Source organism: Heterocephalus glaber, unplaced genomic scaffold, assembly GCF_053883595.1.
Source record: "Heterocephalus glaber isolate CG9 unplaced genomic scaffold, H.glaber_assembly_v1.0 deba00001479, whole genome shotgun sequence".
NCBI lineage: Eukaryota > Metazoa > Chordata > Mammalia > Rodentia > Bathyergidae > Heterocephalus > Heterocephalus glaber.
In genome coordinates, this window is record NW_028258316.1 from 18,514,089 (window position 1) to 18,533,142 (window position 19,054).

At 42.1% G+C, this 19,054-nt stretch overlaps 1 protein-coding gene across 10 annotated transcripts in view; it reads left to right on the top strand.

Moving 5' to 3' along the window:
* Positions 1–19,054, top strand: part of Astn2 (astrotactin 2) — a 908,742-nt gene that overhangs the window by 855,476 nt on the left and 34,212 nt on the right. Inside the window, exon 21 of one of the 10 annotated variants that reach the window (XR_015439761.1) lies at positions 4,922–5,090. The exons of the other annotated variants lie outside the window; for them this stretch is intronic. The gene's annotated coding sequence lies outside the window, so the exon portion shown is untranslated. The remainder of the gene's footprint in view (positions 1–4,921; positions 5,091–19,054) is intronic. 10 annotated transcript variants of the gene reach the window in all.

The window sequence follows — 19,054 nt, forward strand, 5'->3', positions numbered from 1 at the left end:
CATCATAAACTGTAAAGCAGAGCTCTACAGACCAACTTTCCTCATATACTCCTATTGTAAAACCATAGGCCACCTCCTTATGAGCCTAGAAAGCTTCAGTTCTTAAGAAATTGAGCTTTATTAACCAGTCATTCAACTCATTCATTTACTCTTATTCACTCACTCAGTGATTCATTCACCCTTTATTCATCCATCTACCCACTCAATCTTCTTCTGTTTTTCTCTGCCTCAATATCCTCCCATTGCATTCATGTAGTAATTTATCAATTATTTTATTTACATTTGTATTTACACTTTCATGGCTCATTTACTTATTTAGCAATCATTTTCTGTGGATTTGCTATGTCTTGGTACTGAAGATTTCAGGTATGAATGTGACTATGATAGGGGTCTTAACCTCAGACAACTTATAGCCTAATCATAGTATCAAAGGCCACAGACTTTATATTCAAATGTGGCTTTGACATTTTTTGGTTATGTTACCTTAAATTAATTGCCTTACCTACATAGGTCTCAGTTTTAACCTTTGTAAAACAGAAATAATAAAATTGCAGAATTATGTGAGAATTAAACAAAAAAACCCTAGCACAATACCTCCAAATATATGTTTAATAAATATTATACACCCCTCCACTATCTGTGAACCTACTTCACCTCTAAGACATTGCATTTCCTTCCTTCACTTGCTTTCTGAGCACTATAACTTTTCCAAAGACTACGGTACCCTTTTGAATGCTTGACACACTTAGGCTTCTTGATAACACATAACATATTAATGCACAAACTCAAGAATATCACCATAAGCTGGAGACTGGACCTTCTGACCCTGGATCTGCCACTGACTCAGCGATATAGAGGTTCAAGGTTTCTCTTAAGTCACTCGGGAGCAGTGAGTAGTCTAGGGGTGGCATCCTCAAAGTACACTAGGCTGTCAGATCTCTTCTACTGGGTTATCAGAGTGACATTCACAGAGGAGACAGGATGTACTTGTGGACCTAAAAAATCAGTCAGACATTGAGAGCAGGACTCTCCAGCTGCTATCAGTAAGCACAGACACTAATGCTAGGAGTTCTGGGGTCACTACATCTATGCAATACAAGTATGTGACTAGATGAAGAGCTATAACTCCCTCTTCAATTCTAGTAACTGTGATTATATGAAGAAAGTGGCATTTCTGAAGACTGCCTGACGGCTGGATTTTGTCTCCTCTGTCCCTCATTAAGGATGCAGAATGGAGGCAGACAGATAGACTTGTATTTAGGTCCATTCCCTCTCCTTTATTACCCCTTCAATTCTCTAAACCTCAGATTCCTCCTGTGTGAGAGAATAAAATGCTATCAAGTTCCCAGGGGAACTTGATCACATCATGTGTGCAAACTGCTTGATGAGGAGCTCCCAGAAGGAGTATAAGAGTTAACTGCTAACCCTGTTGCTATTATTGCCTTTGTTGTGATAATTATTAATTTCAACTCCCTCCCACCCATTCTCCAACTGATGGGAGAGACAGAAGGTAGCAGAAAAGGCCAGAGCCCTGTCAGGTGGTTCCTGTCCACTAAATCAGGAGTAACCTTGTCTCTAGGTGGGGTTGTAGGAAGCTGGTATAGTGTACAGCCCCACTATGTAGAGTGCAATGAAATATTTTATAGCTCTTCTAAGGCAATTAACACTGACAGCCGACAAATCAGCTGCCACCCCTTAAAGGGGGATGAACACTTTCCCTTGTCCCTTATTTCCCCTCGCTGCCTGGCCCCACCCTTCTTTCCCACCACTCGGAGCCGGGAACATTCTTACTCTGTGCTAGAAAAGTGCTCGTCATGAATTTGTCATCCCTATCTCTGAACACTATTTTATTTTTTATTTATTTACTTTTGAAACTGATTTTGTTAATGGCTGGGCTGCTCTGACAAGAAGCCAGGGTGTTGTTTGGAACGACCTCTCTTCCCACTGGCGGGTCTCCTCCCATGAAGTCTGACCAAGTCAGTCTTGAGTTTCAAACTATTCCAGTGTCAGTTCTTGGGTTTTCTCATTTTCTGCTTGCTCCTTTCCAACCAGTTTTCTTTCTCGTTGACCAATAAAGGGAGCATGTGGCAGTGGAAAGAGCACGGGCTTTGAAGACAGGCTGGGTTAGGTATGAATCCTGGTTCTGCCCTGTACATACTTATAAATTGAACCCGAGCAGGGCATTTTTCAGTGCTCTATGGGAAAGTTTCTTCTCTGAAAAAGAAGGTTAGAAGGTTGGTAAATGCCTCCATCTCAGGCTTATAGAAAAGATTACATTGAGAAACGACAAGAACAGCATTTGCTAGAATGCCTGGCACACAGGAGCCTACCGGAGGAGTTAGCAGTCTTCCTCTTCACATTTCATTCTTCTTCATTCCATCACTGGTTGTCTGCGACTCTTCTCCTAAGGACAATCCTGAAAGAGCTGGTTCCTATGAAGCAAGTTGACTTCTCTATCTCTGAAAAGAATGACCTTCTAGAATCCTTTGGGGGAAAAAAAAGAAGAGAGAAGATGGGTCCAGAGGAGAGAAGGCTTGGGAGGAACTGGCTTTTAACTAAACATGGTCAGATGCCAACTATACCACCACCACCCAATCCCCATCCAGGCTTCCAGAAAGATTCAGGTGACAAGAAAGTAGAGTACCATTGTCTATACCAGAGATCCTGGGTTTACAATCTGCTACCATCCCTTCTGCTCTGGGGCCTTGGGCTAAATATTTATGTCCTCTCCCTGTTCTGCTATTTTGCATCTTTAAAATGAAGATGCATTTGGTCCCTCAGACCTCAAGAGTTCTGGGTATGCATACTTGTGCGATGGGATTTATTATCATTCTCTCTTCTGGGCTTCTGCCTTTCCAGCTTTTCTACCTCTCACACTTTCATTCTGTCCCTACTGTGCCTGTCTCCTCCCCGTGTATAGCTTTTGTCTTTTAAACCCTCTCTGGGTGAGTATTTTCTATATGGATTCCTGTATGTATGTATGTATATATGTATGTATGTGTATATATGTGTGTGTGTGTGTATGTGTGTGTGTGTATGTATGTATATATGTCTGTCTGTATGTATGGCCCCTTATTCTTTCTTTGCTTTCTATTTGTTATTCTCTTAGTTTCCATTTCTCTGTATGCAGCTCAGTCTCTCAGTTCTATTTCTTTGGTTTTGGGGCGGGGGGGTTGTTTGTTTTTTGGTTTTTTGGTTTTTTTGGTACCCAGGATCAAACTCTGGACCTTCTGCTTGCTCGGCAGGCAGCGGAACCACTGAGCTAAATCCTCGGCCCCTCTCAGTTCTATTTCTTAACTTGAATTTTGTGTATTCTCCCTCTCTCCCTCCCCTACTCTGCCTCTTCTCTCCCATCCCCACTTCTTCTTTCTACCCCCACTCCAGGAAGACAAATTGCTTTTGCAGCCCCTCCATCCATGTAATTTTATACAGCGCTGCAGGGAGAGACCAGTTGGAAGAGTGAAAGTCAAGGCTGATTTTCTGTCCTAAGCTCACAGGTGTAACAAAATGGACACATCAGCACCCATGCTCTATTGAAGTTGAATTTCCTTGTTTGTTTCGTTTTGCTTTGAATGAAAACAAATAATAGCAGCAGAGGGAGAGGGTCCCTAGAATGTCTGCCGGTGGGTCCAGCTCTTATTCTCTGCGGGGGGTGGAGTCCAGCAGCGACCCCAGGTGGGAGTTTCCACTTGGGTCCACGTGCTGAGGTCAGACTGGGCATCCATGGTCCCTGTCTTTGCCTGCCTAGAGCCCTAGACACCCTGCTTATAGCTGCTGTCCAATTTCCTATTACCCAAGGTAATTAGCCTCTGTCTTGTCTTGGCTGCTTTGCCTTTCTCTAATCATGAATGGCTGCCAACGGGCCCTAAGAGAATGTGCCAGCAGTAGTTATGCCTGATTCCTGGGCTGGGGAACTCAATCCCACACGTTCAGCGGCTTGCCCCAGGCCCATCCTCACCTCCTCGGCTTCACCACTGTGAAAGGAATGCCAAGGGTGCCTGTGTGTTGCAGCCAAGTGCCAACATCCACAGTGGGAACCAAGTGTTAGGAGAAAGAATTCTTAGCATGGATGGATAGGGTTAGAGGAGTGGAAGGAAAACTAAGGCCCCAAAACAGGGTGAGCATTGTAAAAAATAAAAAATAATAGAAGTATCTGTGTCAGGAATCAGGCAGCAGTTTTCATCTTTTTCACTAATACTTTGGGCTAGTTCATCCTCCTCTGGCCTTGATGTTCTCATCTGTGTAAGGAAAGCTTAAACTTAGTGGCCTCCAAGGTTGCTTACTGAGGTATGGATAGAGACTCCAAACCAAGGTTCTGATCCTCAGGAGGATCAGGACTTTCGGGACAGTAGTAGTAGAAATAATATTTTGTAGAAAATTCGCTTTGTGCGAGGACCTATGCAAGGTACATGTGTGTGACAGTTAATCTTGAGTGTGTCAACTTGATTGGCTTGGGACTACCCAGAGTATTGGAGGTGCACACTTCTGAGTATGCCTGGGTGGGTCATGGAGGTGTGACCTTGGCTGTTATGTCTGGTCCCTTGTCCCTTTCTCTCTTGCACTTTTCTGCTCTGCTTCCTGGCTACCATGCCGTTCCGCCATGATATTTTTCCCTCAGAGCCAGTTGACCATGGACTGAATTCTCTGAAACTGTGAGCCAAGTTAAACCTCTCCTCCTTTAAATTGTGAGTGTTAGGCATTGCATCCCAGCAATTAGTCTGACTAATAGAATGTGTCATCTCATTTAATCTTCACCACTATCCTGCAGAGAAGGTAGTAGTATTCTTTTATCTTCCATAACACAAATTGGAAAATTGAGGGTAAAAGGAGTAATCATTTGCCCAAAGTCACATAAAATGAAGAAATATAGCCAAGATTCATTCTTAAGCTGATTCTAATACCCATCCTCCCTTCCCACAAGGTGCTGTCCATGTCCTTGCCCACACATGTATGTGGAGTTGTAAGACACACTTGGCAAGGATAGGGGTGGAAGAGGACTTTCTAACTGCAAACAACACTGTTTGCAATGTGGAAGACACAGGCTTGGGATCCAGAAGACCCAGAGCACAACTGATAGATCCTGGGATAAGGTACTTTATGCCTTATCTTTCTCATCTATAAAATGGAGATAATTAATTGTACCTCCCAAAGTTATAAAGGTTAAACTATGTAGTAGATGAGAAAGTGTTTTGATGTTTTCAAAAGGTTTTGTACATGTATAAAGGCTTATCAGTATCAATCTATGTTTGTCGAGGAGCAGCAATAGAAAGGGCAGTGGATCTTTTATATCTAGAACCCGGATACCACCACCACAACATACAGATACTTTTAAATTAGACCTTTGAAGTCATACAGAGTTGGGGTTTTACTTTGGCTTGAACACCTACCCACTGTGTAGCCCTGGGCAAGTTTTTCCACTTTTCTGTGTTTCATGTTTTTCATATGTAACATAGAATTATAATAGGGCTTCTTTAATTGGCTTGTGGGCATATAATGAATTGAAAGAGGAAATAACACCACAGACTTTCTAACTCAATTGTCACGCTTAGCAAATGACAAAGGGGAGAGTCATTGTTATGCTTGTTTGTGATTGTGTATTTTCCCTAAGCAGTCATGCCTGGGATGGCCTCCACTGACACCACTTCTGTGGGGAGAGCAAGTTAAGTCATTGTCTCCCCACTGGCCCTTCCACCCTTCAGGCTCCATACACATTTGCTAAGATGTGTCTTCTTTCCATAAGTTCTTTACCTCTACCATTCCCAGGAGTTCTTCCTTTATCTTTCCTCATGACTAGTTCCTTGACTTCCTCAGGTCCACAAGTAGATATCACCTTCTTAGAGAGGCTTTCCTCCACCACATTATCTTCTATACATTCCCACTTGCCTCAAATTCTGACACCTAACACTATAGTGCTTACTGAAGCTGCAATGATTTGGTATCTATCTGTTTACTCTTTGTTTTGTTTTTTTTCTACTGAAAGAACATAAAAGCAGGATATTTGTCTTCCCTGTTTGTCTTCTATTCCTGATGCCTGGAACAGGACCTGACAGTAAATATTTAAGACTCCAATAAATATTTGTTGGATTATTTGAACAAATTTCTAAGTCAATGAAGAAATTCTGGAGACACTGACTTCTTCCTTTCAGTACTTAAAGCATCCTCTCCTACTTACTCTCTTACCAAATATTCAAGGGGCACTGCACTCACTGTGTACCAGGGTATGGTCCAGAATCACATTTATACATGCATCTCTATGTTTCTGTGTCCTTCCCTCTTTCTCTCTTTTCTTTCTTTCTTTCTTTCTTTCTTTCTTTCTTTCTTTCTTTCTTCTTACCTTCCTTCCTTCTTTCTTCTTACCTTCCTTCCTTCTTTCTTCCTTCTTTTTCTTTCCCTCTTCCTTCCTTTCCTTCTATTAATCTTATCAAATCTAATCCTCAAAACAATTCTGTAAAGCAGTTACTATTACTCTCATCCAACAGATAAAGTCACTAAGGCACCAGGAAATTAAATAACTTGGCCACAGCCACAGTGCTAACAAGTGACTAAGATTTGTGCCCAGCCAATTTACATCCAGTGCTTGAACTCGAAATCACAACACTAGATTTTGTCAGGAATTGGACATGTAGGAATGGTAGGAGTCAGGAGGTGGAAACTTTGAGAGAAGAACATTTTATTCAAAGATTTATGCCCAGATGGGTTGTAAACAGTATACAGAGTGCATTTTTAATTATCCCACATAGAATTACATGGCTTCTGTTAAACTCTCAATTTTGTCTTGCCCTCCATTCCCCATGGTGATATGCAAACACTTGAACCCTGCTTCTGCTTGAGGTTACCTGCTCATCCCTAGGGATGGACTATCAGTGCCATTTTTGGGATGCTTCTGGCCCTCAGCTCTCATCTGCTGAATTGCTTCCCTGGTTTTCAGGCTCCCACCTTTCTTCAAAGAAGTCCAAGCTAGTGTCCCGAAGATCTCATTCCATCAGTTCAGGGTTATCGAACTTTTAATGGTACACTTCTGTTCCCCATCACCTTCAAGACACTATCTGTCCCTGGATACAACCTGGGTAGCACAAGACCACCACCATGGATACTATAATTATATATTAGATGAAATCGCCATGTTTCTCTTTATTTACATTCCTCCTCTCTCCTCTTTATTTCCTCTGTTGAGTCAAAGAATGAGCACAGAATTTACTGGAAGCAGCATGTAAGTCATCAGGAGACCTCCAGGGCTGGCTGTCAAAAGTGCCTGCCCAGATGATGGGAGACAGATATTTGAGGGTCATCTTGCCTCTAGCCGCAAGGGTGTGGGAGCCCTTGGGCAAATGATTTCCACTTTGGAGGTCTCAGTGTCTCCATTTCTAGCAGAGGGATTAAAGGGGACCACCTAAAAGCAACTTTTCAGAATTTGGAGTCTGTGCATTTCAAGTGGTGATGGAGGCAAGGAGATAGACCAAATCCCAGGTGACTGGGGAGTCAGAGAGAGGCCTGAGTGCAGATGAAAGAATTTCATTCTGCTTATGGCTGCATTCTCTCTTTTCTCTGAGCTTCAGTGACCCAAATTGTTTGGTAGGACTCCTGAGCCAAGTTCCAGACATGACTCAGCCACGTTTTGAGGGGACTTCCAGCGCCTATGAGAAACGGGATGTTGAGAAAGGAAGCCTTCCATGCTGACCAGGGCCTGGGCTGCAGCCCATGAACCAAGGGAGCTAAGGCTGCCATACAAGGTGGATCCAGGGTACAGCAGGGAGAGAAGATAGCAGGGGCCTGACAGAGTTCCTGTCCTCTCTTTTCTGACCTTTTCTTTCCCACTGTGAAATTTTCTCATTATTGTTTTATGTTTTCATTGATTTTTTTATCTTTTTCATTCCTCCTTTCTTCCCTCCATTCCTCATTATCTTCTTTTCTCCCTCTCTTCCTTCCTTTCTCTTTGTACCTCTTCCCATTTTTTTGACATCTCAACTTTGCTCTCTCTTTTTGTCTATTTCTTTATTTTTGTCTTATTTCTATTTTTCCTCTTTCTTCTGTTCTCTCTCTGTGTGTCTCTCGGACTCTCTCTCTCTCTCTCTCTCTCTCTCTCTCTGATCTCAGCCTATCAGATGCTATTTTGTACTCTCTGTCACTGTGACTTCCAGTCAATTTGTTTCTATCTCTTTGTGTTTGTGTGTACCTCTCATACTTTATGCCTCTGTGCCTGTATCTCTGAGTCTTTCTCATTTCTTACTATTTCTCAGTGTATGTCGTGTGCAGTTCTAGGATCTCTCTTATTCCATCCTCTGGGTATTTCCCCCTCCATTCTCCTCCCTCTGTAGCCCATACTTCACACCAGCCTATGTCCAAGGGTTTGTGTTTACGGTTAGGCCCTGGGTTGAACAGCTAGCTGAGTGTGGCTAAGGGTCTCAGAGGTCAGCAGGGGCCCAGGGTCTGTGACATCCCCAAACTCTATGTGAATTTTCCTTGGCTGTAGTGCCCAGTCCTATGGTCAGGGAGTGAGGAGGAGAGGGGCAGCTTAGCAACTCAATTCCAACTAGCATAAGGTCACACTGACCTCTCCAAAGTGCACAGTTGGGGCCCCAGAGAGGGGAAGAACTGTCCTCAAGCCAGACACAAATACAGCCATGCATCTCAAGCCAAGAGAGACTTGTAGAGGAAAATAACGCTGTTTTTCAGCCGACAGTGAGGCTCCTAAAACCTGCTGGGGACTCTCAGGCAGGCTATTTCTTCCCTCAGACTACATCAGGATTTCTTCCAGGAAAGGGAAGCTAGCCAGGGTTGCTGAGGGACAGGGCACAGACTGCTCATGTGAACTCCTGGAGGGTGGAGGGGGTGGGAGATGAGGCTAAGCTGCAGAGCTAGGCCTTGAATGCCAAGCTGAGGAGCTGGGCCTTCTCCTACAGGCAATGAGAAGTCAGGAAAGACTTTTGAGGAGGGACAGAATGTATTTAGTTTTGACAGTTGTGACTGTGGTTCAGTTGAGAGTCAAGGAGGACATTGGGTGCAGGTATAAGGGGAAGGGTGAGTCTCTCATAATTCAGAATTCCATGAGTCTATTCCTAATTAAAGAGTGTCCTGGGCCAAAGTAGAACAATATGTTCTCAGCTGAGTTCTGGAAACATCTGGAAAAAGCTTTTCTTTTTCTCCATAACCAACTACAGTGTAGGATGCTTAAGAAAAGTCATATTTGTTGGTCATCTACAAGGTGGGCACACTAAGGTAGGTACTCAGAATGGAGAACTAACCAAGCTATAAAAAAAATCTCTGAACTCATGAAATTCACAGCCATGGTACTGAGACAGAGAAGGGATCAGGCTGTTACATGATGCTTTACTTCATCCTCAGAGGAGAACCCAGTCAACCATACTGTGGCTCCACAAGGAGCATGCAAAAGCTTCAAGGGGGAGAATGGTATGAATGAACATCATGGTGGCAAAGAAACTGACTTGCAAGGAAAGACCAAGGATGTAGACAATACCTGGAAGAGAGAAAGTGAGTCAAGAGAGAAATTATGCCTCTTAAGGAACATTTGACTGAGCTGAACTATTTCATAATTATTTTTAACAAAGACATAGGAAGCTAAACCTAAGATAAACTCTGTAGGGCTATGCAGTGGTTGAAAGGCACAAATGTGTTCACTCTGACATCAGAGAGCAGGAAAGTGGTCAAGGAACATTCTGTCTCTCAGGGAACATTCTATCACTGGCCTTTGGTGGGCTGGTGGTAATCTAGAGGCAGTAAGAACCCCGTGCTGGGACAGTAGAGAGCTGACGAAGATGAGGTGAATTCTCAGGTGGGCTTTGAAAGGAGGAAATTGGCAGTAATGTTAATGGGTCAGTGTGGCCAGATGCTTGATAAGAAGGAGTGGAGTGTGGCAAACTAGAAATGGAGCAGGGAATATTTGGCTTTAGGTACTCCTTATTGTGTGAGAATGCTGACCCCATGTTGACAAATCTTCTAAGCCAGAGACCTAGCTAGAAACCTTCTAATTAGGACATGTTAGTAACCAATTTGAAATTGACTGAATAAACCAACTTGGTAGGCAACAATTAACCGGCAGTTAATTATTTGGTAACTCTATGTCAATTTGTTCTGTGTACAAATGAAGAAGTCAAGACACTGAGAGATCAATAGGCTTCATAATCAAGGCTGATCCAGGATTAACACAGAGGCTCTTTCCAGGGGCTGTGGCCGTCACTTTTTCCCTCACCATCACCTTACTAGAGATAAGGCACCGTGTTAGGTCAGCACAGGGAGAGGTTTCTGTGGTGGAGGTCGCAGTTCTACCTAGATTCCATACCTAGATGTGTTCCCCATCCACCTGGGGACTTGGGCTAAGAGCTTTACCTTTCTGAACCTCAGTTTCCTCCCCCACAACAATGAGAGGGTTAGTGGAGAATTCCTTCCTATGCAGACCATCAGGGACTCTAGGAATGAACAGGTTAGAGGCCACACCTTATTGTTTTTGCCTGCTCGCATTAGCGTGGCTATAGGTTTATCACTGTACACGGAGGGATGCCTTCCCACCCGTCACTCCCACCTCCATCTGTGAAGGAGGCTGTTGCTGTGAGCAGTCTTGAGGTCATCACTGGAAAGGTGTTAGTGGACTGCAGGGGATCACCATTAATGATGTGTAGAGAGTCAGAGGCAAGACAGAATCCAGACTTCTGGCAATTTTCTTTCTGCTCTGTTCTCCTTTCCCCCAGTGACAGCTTTCTCCATCTACCAACAACTCCATTTTTCTTTTATATTTGAATCACATAATATTAGAGCTTGAGGCTGCAGACATCACTGACACAAACCTCTCTTTGTTGGAGAAATCGAAGCCCAGCGAGAGGACAAGACCTGCCCTAGATCACTCAGAGTTAAGCTGGACCAGGGCTATTAACCTCACTATGGCCTTACTGCTCCTCTCTTGTCCTAGTTCCAAGCATCCACATGCCCTAATGCTCTTGAGTCTCTGAGAGGTGAGGACCGTGGAATTTTGAGTCATACTGTTCAAGGGCTATTTCAAATCTCAGGTCCTATCTGGCTATACAAGATACTTATTTTCCCTGGGTCATGATCTCTTTATCTACAAAGAGGAGATATTGGTATTTATCATGTTAAAGTTTTGTAGTGAAACAAAATAAAGCGTAGTTAACACATGCAGAGCTCCAGACCGAGGGTATCCAGTATGATATCAAGTACATACCAAGAACACACAAGATTTTTCTTTAATATGTCTGCATTTGGGCTCACTATGATCAGGATTCATAGTTGGTCAGTTGTCCTTTCCTCTGTACAGTTGGTCACATTTCTCTGTTCTCTTTGAGCGTTGTCATGTGAACATGAGATATGGCCAATTTGGAGTCATTTTCTCAAAACATCTCACCTATCAAGTAGTGCCTTACCTCCATTCTTCCCCTTCTACTCTTCCCGAAGCCTGTCCCTTATATAGTCTTATGATTACAGAGAACCAAGACTGCTAGTGATCCAAGGATAGGACAGGCTTCAGGAACCTGTTAGGTATCTGTGAATGCTTCACATATGACCTGGCACTTAGTAGGTACTTAATTCAGCAAACACATCAGTAATACACATTACAGGTTGAGTGGACAGAGTTGGTCTTTCATGTAAACAATTAAGCTATTAGCTAGGAACATAGCAATGATGTGATCCTTGCCGGCCAATCACTGTCATCATGGACCATTTGTTGAAGTCTATTACATGCCAACATTGTGCCAAGAAATTTATGTCTACCAACTCTTTGAATATTAATAATATGGTGTCATTGGTGGTTGGTGCTATAATATTCTATTTTATAAATAAGGAAATGAAAACAGAATCTACAAATGGCCCCCCACCTGTTAAATGACAGAACCATGAATCTAACACAAGTTAGCTGACTTAAGACACTACACTTTTACGTTGTTTTTCAGTCCTCTCTTGGGCAATGATCAAATTGGAATTGGAAGTCTTATGGCTCATATTGAAAGGGTTTTGAATAGTGCAGGAGAAAAACTTTCAAGCAGTTAATTGTCCTGGGGTTGGAAGGTGATTTGCCCCATAATGTAGGCATGGCAGTTCTGAGAAAGTTGTGATCCCTAACAGCCACTGCTCCACTGGGGGATGTACCTTGATCTGGGGATGGAAAAATGGACAGTATTAAACATTTAGAATTGGAGAAGCTGTTTTATCACAAGCAGAAAGAATAGTTGAAACAAAGGTAAAGAGGTGGGAAATTGAAAGAACACAGATGGGAGGCAGCAGGAAGTTTGAGACAGTTGAAACATACAGTATACAAGGTTGAGAGGGAGAGCTTTCAAGGCCTTGTAATACGAGGTAAGGAACCAATGATGAGTTCTAAGTAGCAATAAGTGGGCCATATTTTAATTTGAGAAAGACTTAGTGGGAGAGGCCGAAGGTAGGAAGACTACTTAGGAGTATATTAAAATAGTTCTCTTATGAGAGAATGAATCTGGAATTAAAGCAATGGTGGGAGATGGAAAGGAGCAGACAGATGATGGGAATCATAGGCTGTCGTCCCATTGAGCTCTGAGTTTTCTGTGGGAATCCATCAAAGGACACGTATTAAGGTAGCCTCTGTGAGCAGATAAAGCACAAGACTGACATTTTAAAATCTAGTTCAAATCCTAACTCTACTAGTTGGTAATTGAATGATCTTTGAAAAATTATCAACCTCGTAGGCCAAGTTTTCTGCATCCCAAAATTGACAATGAGTTCTACTTCAAAATACACATGTAAGATTTAAACAAAATATTCCATGTATCAATTTCTGGCACCTAGTAGGCCCTTTATTTATGTGAGTTTCCCCCCATCCTTTCCATTTTCTTCTGTTTCATTGCTGTACACATTCATTTGAATTCTGTTTCTCCCTCTCTCTCCACCCCTTTCACTGCCCAACTTCCCTCTTTCTGTCCCTCTTTCCCCAGGATGCCAGAAATGAAATAACATTCTTTGCATGTTTGTTCTAAAGCTCCTGGCAGCCTTCCCACAGACCCCTGGCTGGGTCAGGACTGATTTGCATTAGCACGTGTGAGGCCAGCATGAAGGGGAGGGAGAGGCCCTATTTTCAGGGAGTTTCATCAGACGCCCTTGCCAGAAAAAGGAGAAGTTACTGTTTCTGGGAAACATTCACGGATTAAAATGAGCAAGGAAGGTCAGGGAGCTGTCTTGGTTGTGGAGAGGTTGTGGGTGGGTGAGTTGCATATCAGACTCCCACAGCTGTGTGCAGCTCCTCTCACCCTTATCGCAAGCCTGTCCCCAGAAATCTCTCCCTGCTTGTGTGTAGTAACCTAACACCATTGAATAGATCTTTCTGAATCATATCTGTGTCCAGTAACAGAAAGAGGAGGGAAAGTACAGGAGCAAGAAAGACACTCAGAAGCTACAGGATAAATAAACAGCAATTTTGCTGGCTTCTCAGTGGATATTAAATCCACAAAAACATCTTTTAAAAAAAAACAGAGGTAACCCCCAGAGATTTTCTAAAGTTGTTTCTGCTTTAATCTTGTGGATTTTTGAATAGTACATTGTCTTAGAGTCATAATTTTCTTTGAGAATCTCAATACCCTTATCCAAATCTAGATAGCCAATGGCAGGCCAAAGGAAATGCCCCAGAGGTTTCTCAGAAATACCACTGGCATCATGAAATGCACTGTTCCTACACACAAGGATCATACTGTTTGCAGAGAGGCCCATTGAATCCCTGACAGTTTTTAGCCAACTTCCCCCTCATTTCCCATTATTCTTCTCCAGTTCTTAACCTAAAAAAAAAAAATCTTCTTCAGGTGAGACTTTTTCATTCTCTTTCATGATAGTGTCCATATAAATAAACACTGTGGAGTTGAAACTAAAAGTACCAATGATATGAATAGTTACTACTTAAAAAATTATTTTCAGCATGTCAGATATCATTTGAAATGCTTTTGTAAGTTAATTCACCCAGCCCTTTCTGTAAGGACAATATTTAATTATCCCCATTTTACACATGAGAAAATCAAGGTCCTGGAGAAGTAAAGAATGTCGCCAGGGTTCATGCCACAAGTCAGTAGGAGAGCCAAGATTTGAACTCAAGCAGACTGGCTCCAGAGCCCTGTTTTCTAATCATTAACTCATGCAGAAGCCACATTAGCCTTACTGAGCCTACCAGACACCAGAGCATGTGCTCTGACCTCAAGGCCTTGACACACACTCTGTTTCTTAGCTTTGTTAGTATCCACTACTCCTTCCTCCTTCAGTTCTCTGCCAAAATGCTGCTTCCCCAGAGTGGCATCCCCAGTGCCATAATCTGAATTAAGTGCCTCATTCATTTCCTTGCTACAATGGCCAAACTTTGCAATGCTCATTTGCATATGTGTTCATTTATATCCTCTCATTAGTCTTGACAATTTATGGGGTAACGGTGGTATCTTTTTTTTATCTATAGTTGCTCAACTTCACACACACAGAGGGCACTCAATAAATATTTCATAATAAATAATTTATTGTAGAAATAAATGAATGTTTATAATATTGTATCTAAATATAACTAAATATATGAAGCAGGCGCTTTTTTCTCCTGGAGAAAAGAAATTAGAGCTAAAATAATTAAAGGATTACACTGGTTTAATTGTAATTGACCAAAGTCACTAAGGGGATAAACGACTTGAAAGCAGATCTTTTCTGACCTCAGAGCTCATGCTCAAGTCCCTGCACTATATTAGCTCCTGCTAAGCCCTATGAAGGACACATCAAGGAATGAGACATAGTTTTTGCCCTAAAGAGTCCTATTCAGGGAAAATCCAGGTATGTACACAAACCACTATTCTGCAAGAGAGTTAAAATTGATGAAATGGTTCTATAATATCATATAGTTCATGAGCTATGGGGAAGAAACATTGCAGAGAAAAAGGCAGTTTTCTTGCAGCTAGGAGTGACCTCCTTCTGCCTTCCTCTGTTTGTCCAATGCACCCTTATTCTCCAGTGTATGCTCAGATGTGATCCTCTCCCTAAAGGCACTGATGTTTGTTTATTCTGTTAGTTTTTGAGTGTCTACTTCTCTGTATGGTTCTGAACTACCTTCTTGGAACCCAGAGTTGAACAAGACATTGTTCCTGCTTCCACAAAACTCACAACAAAATGTGGCCAATGATACAAGAACCCAGAGGAGGGAATGCCTTTTTGTCCAGAGAAAGCTGGCAAGAAAGAATGACATGACAATTTAATTGAACTTCAAGGGAAGATTAAGATCAGTAAAATGAAGATAGGGAAAGAAAGGAAAACACTTTTCCAGGGACACGAAATCTCATGTGCGAAGTTATTGTTGTGGCAACCTGGCAAGCTTACAAACTACACTCAGGTCATCGTGGTGCAGTGAACAAATTTGCCTGAGGCTAGAGAGGTTAGTAGGGCTCAAATCATAAGGGGACTTTGGGCCCAGGTGAGAGTGTGGACTTTAACTTGAGAGGAAAGGCGTTAAGAGTCTTTGAACCATCTGCTTAGTAGACCTTGGAGGATTTGCTTTGTAGGAGCATTGCTCTGGCTAATATACAAGTAATAGATTTAAGATGGGGCAGGGCTGTAGGAAGCAACTTAGAAAGTAAATTAGGAAAGGACCTTGTTGCCTTGCTTGGGTGGAAGGCAGGAACATGAGATGGGTAATTCCAACCAAACCACATTGAGAGTTGAATAAAGGGTTCTCTAGTGCATATAGACACCGTGTGTACTTCTAAATGAAGAGGTAAGGATGGCTAGGTAAGAGAAGCAAAACTGAAAACAAAGTCTTATTGCCCCCATTATACACATGAGGAAATGCAAGTTTATAGGGCTGAAACCCAGAGGAGTCCATATCCAGGGCTTTTAGGTGCCAAGGCACTGGATCCATAACTCCTGCAGTGTACTGCCTCACTTTACACTTAAGGCTCTGTCTGAAAAAGGTATGAGAAGGTGGAAAACCCTGGCAAGGTGTAGCAACCAAACCTATGCAAAGGAGAACAGGTGAGAAGGCTCCAGGAAAAAAATGGGCTGATGTGAATTACGAACCAGAGCGCCTACAAGTCCCAGCCTCCTATCCAGGCTGCAGATGTTTGCTAAGCCAATGGTGTCGAGGCTCTTTGTTGGACAGTGGAGTGATATGAATGTCAGTGTGTAAATGGCCAAGATCAGAGGTGCCTTGGTGCCATCACAGTCCTTGGACCAAGGCAAATTCCCAGAGGTTTTTCTGTAAGAGGAGAACAGTTTTATCTTCAAAGTCAAGGTGAACACAACACTAGGAGCCCTGGACCAGTAGTTGATTAAGCGCCAGCTCTATCACTCTCTCACTATGTGTCCTTGATTAAAAAGCCCCTTTGCCACCCTCCCCACAAACGTCAAATTCTCTGAATGCAAAATGTAGGCAATAACCCCTGCTTTGTCTTGCTTTCAAGGTTATTTATGTAGTAAGCTTTGCAAAATGTAAATTGATAGATGTCAGGGATATGTTCATTTATTTTAATCATGAAAACTAAAATAAAAAGAACAAAGTATGGAAAATATATGATAATTCATGTGCCACTGTGTAGGATTAATGCATGTAAATTCTCTGTCACATTTTCTTACGAACTCTTTCTTTTTTCCTAAAAGAAATGAAATCATAGGTACATTTGAAGATTACTTTGTCTCCCCTCTCCATCATTCTGCTCCTCTCTTCCCAATAAAAACACAGCCACTGTCCAGAATCTACAAGTCTAGTCCACAGATCACTATGTTTATGTCTGTTTGTTTGCTTGCTTGTTTTTTACCATCCCTAGTTTCATATGTTAGCAGATTGAAGTGGCAGCTCCTTCCAGCTGATGCTTGCAGCTTGCACTATTATTGTGTCTTATTAATACTAACTTAACTTCTGTAATAACTATGTATTTAAACCAAGGCACAGAAAGGCCAACAATGTCTTATCTCTCCCCTGGGAACCTTTTCTCCCCTTTTTATGTCAATACCTGTAAGAAAATAAATATTTTAATAATGTATTCTTCTAATCTCATGCTTACGCAAAGCCTTACGTCTCTGAGAGCTTGTCCAGCCGTGGCGAGGTCTTATCAGTGCCGGATGCCCCAACTGTGCCCAGCCAGCCCTTTGCCCCTGTGCTGATAACTCAAGGTTTCTAAGACCAATGTGTCCAGTCGACCAGAGAAGCTTATCTTTGTGGGGCAAAGGAAGCTTGATCGTGGCTAGGGTTTTGAGATATTAGATGAAGTTTGTGCAGGGTTACCTGAGTTCAAAGCAATAATCAAATCTGTTGGCTAAAACAAAGAGAAGTAGTATTTTGAGGAGTGCACAGCCCTGCTGCTAGATGCAGACAGACCTGGGTTAAAATCCTATATTCTGCCACATCTGAGTCAAGTGTACCATTGCTCTGACATGAGAGGGAGAGGGGCACTTTCTTGGGAAAATACAAATGATAGGCATAGCAGGCACTGTGTCTGTGCCTTTAGTATCCACACAGATGGCCATTGGGAGGAAGTGTGATAAGTAGATCCATATTGCAAGCAGGGACCAGAGCAATGTGTGATCAAGCATAAGAAGAGTGAGAGAAGGCAAGTAAACACAAACCAAAACAGAATCAAAATTTCCCAGTATAAAGATTGTCTGACAACTCAGGCTGCCAGTGGAGCAAGGAAGGGCACCACTCTCTGTGCAGTGATCACAGTCTGTGCTAAGTTTTTTCTTACCATGGTGTCTAGACAGCATCCCACTTTGGATATGCTTTGAGCTCACTGTGTAACCTACAACAAATTGATTCCCTCTCTGAGCCTTAGTTAAGTGAAGAAGTTGAACCATTGACTTGATAAGACTATATCCTGGTGCTAGCAGTTTCTTAGCTTTGAGAGTGCTTTGAGTTCTTTTTCAGAACCCAGGGCTGACAGAAGCGAGGGTTCTTTGAGTTGCTTCCATCTCCCCATATGTCTTACCTTTATTGCAGATCCTAACAACATATCAGAAATCCATCATATTTAACCTGTTATCCGCAGTCTGGATAAAATAGCTGATCTTTATGTTGTACTATTTGTAATGCCCCACTTCCCTTGCTTTGTTATTAAGTAAGGCTCACAACTCCCTGCTTTCACCTCGGAAAAGGATTTGCCAGCTTTTATATGCCTTCTCTGAGTAATTTTAACCATGCCCAAATTTCTACCCTATCTTGTTCAGCATTTGTTCGTGTGGACATATCTTTATCTCTTCAAGGAGGATTGTAATCACTTTGGGCTTAGGACTAAGTATTATTAATTCATGACACAGGTACTATATAAGACAAAGACTACAGATTAGGATCAGATAAGCTCTGGGATTTGACCTGGCCCTGGAACTGACTATCCATATGATTCAGGGATCTCATTTCATCTCTCTGGTTTTTCATGTGTAAACAGAAAATTATAGAGTATGGCCTACTTATTACTATTATTGTAAAGAGGGAATTATATAATCAATAGTCAATAATTGAGAAAGATGATATATCATCTATATCTCTCACACACAAATATTTCTACCAACTTACTTGACTATATCTCTGTGATATGTATGTATAGATACATACATAGCTAAATGGTAGCTAGCTAGCTAGATAAATAAACAAACAGATAGAAAGATAATTACATTGGGAACCTCTTGAGGGTCAGGCACTGTGTTTTTATATTTCCTTTAAATTTCTCCTCTTGTAGTCATTGGTGCATAGAGTTGCTAAGATATATCTGCTTTGAAAACAGCTGTATAAAAGGCACTTAGGTATAGACAGATTTTTAGAAATCTGTGGGATTAGCAAATAGCAACATCAGCAAGCTACAGAGGAAGGACACTCCTAAATCATTGATTTTTTAAAAAAACTATCATGCCTCCTCTTCCTATTCTCTTCTTTCTTCACCTCCTCCTTTCCTCAGACTTACAAAGCTGAATGTGGCAAAAAGATCCAATCTTGCCCCGAACTATGCACATTGTATTTCTCTCATTCTGTCCCTGCCTCCCCCAGCATGCATACAGACACACACTCAGTACTCAGAGATATGCATACCTATATATGAATACACATAATATTGCTCCCAAG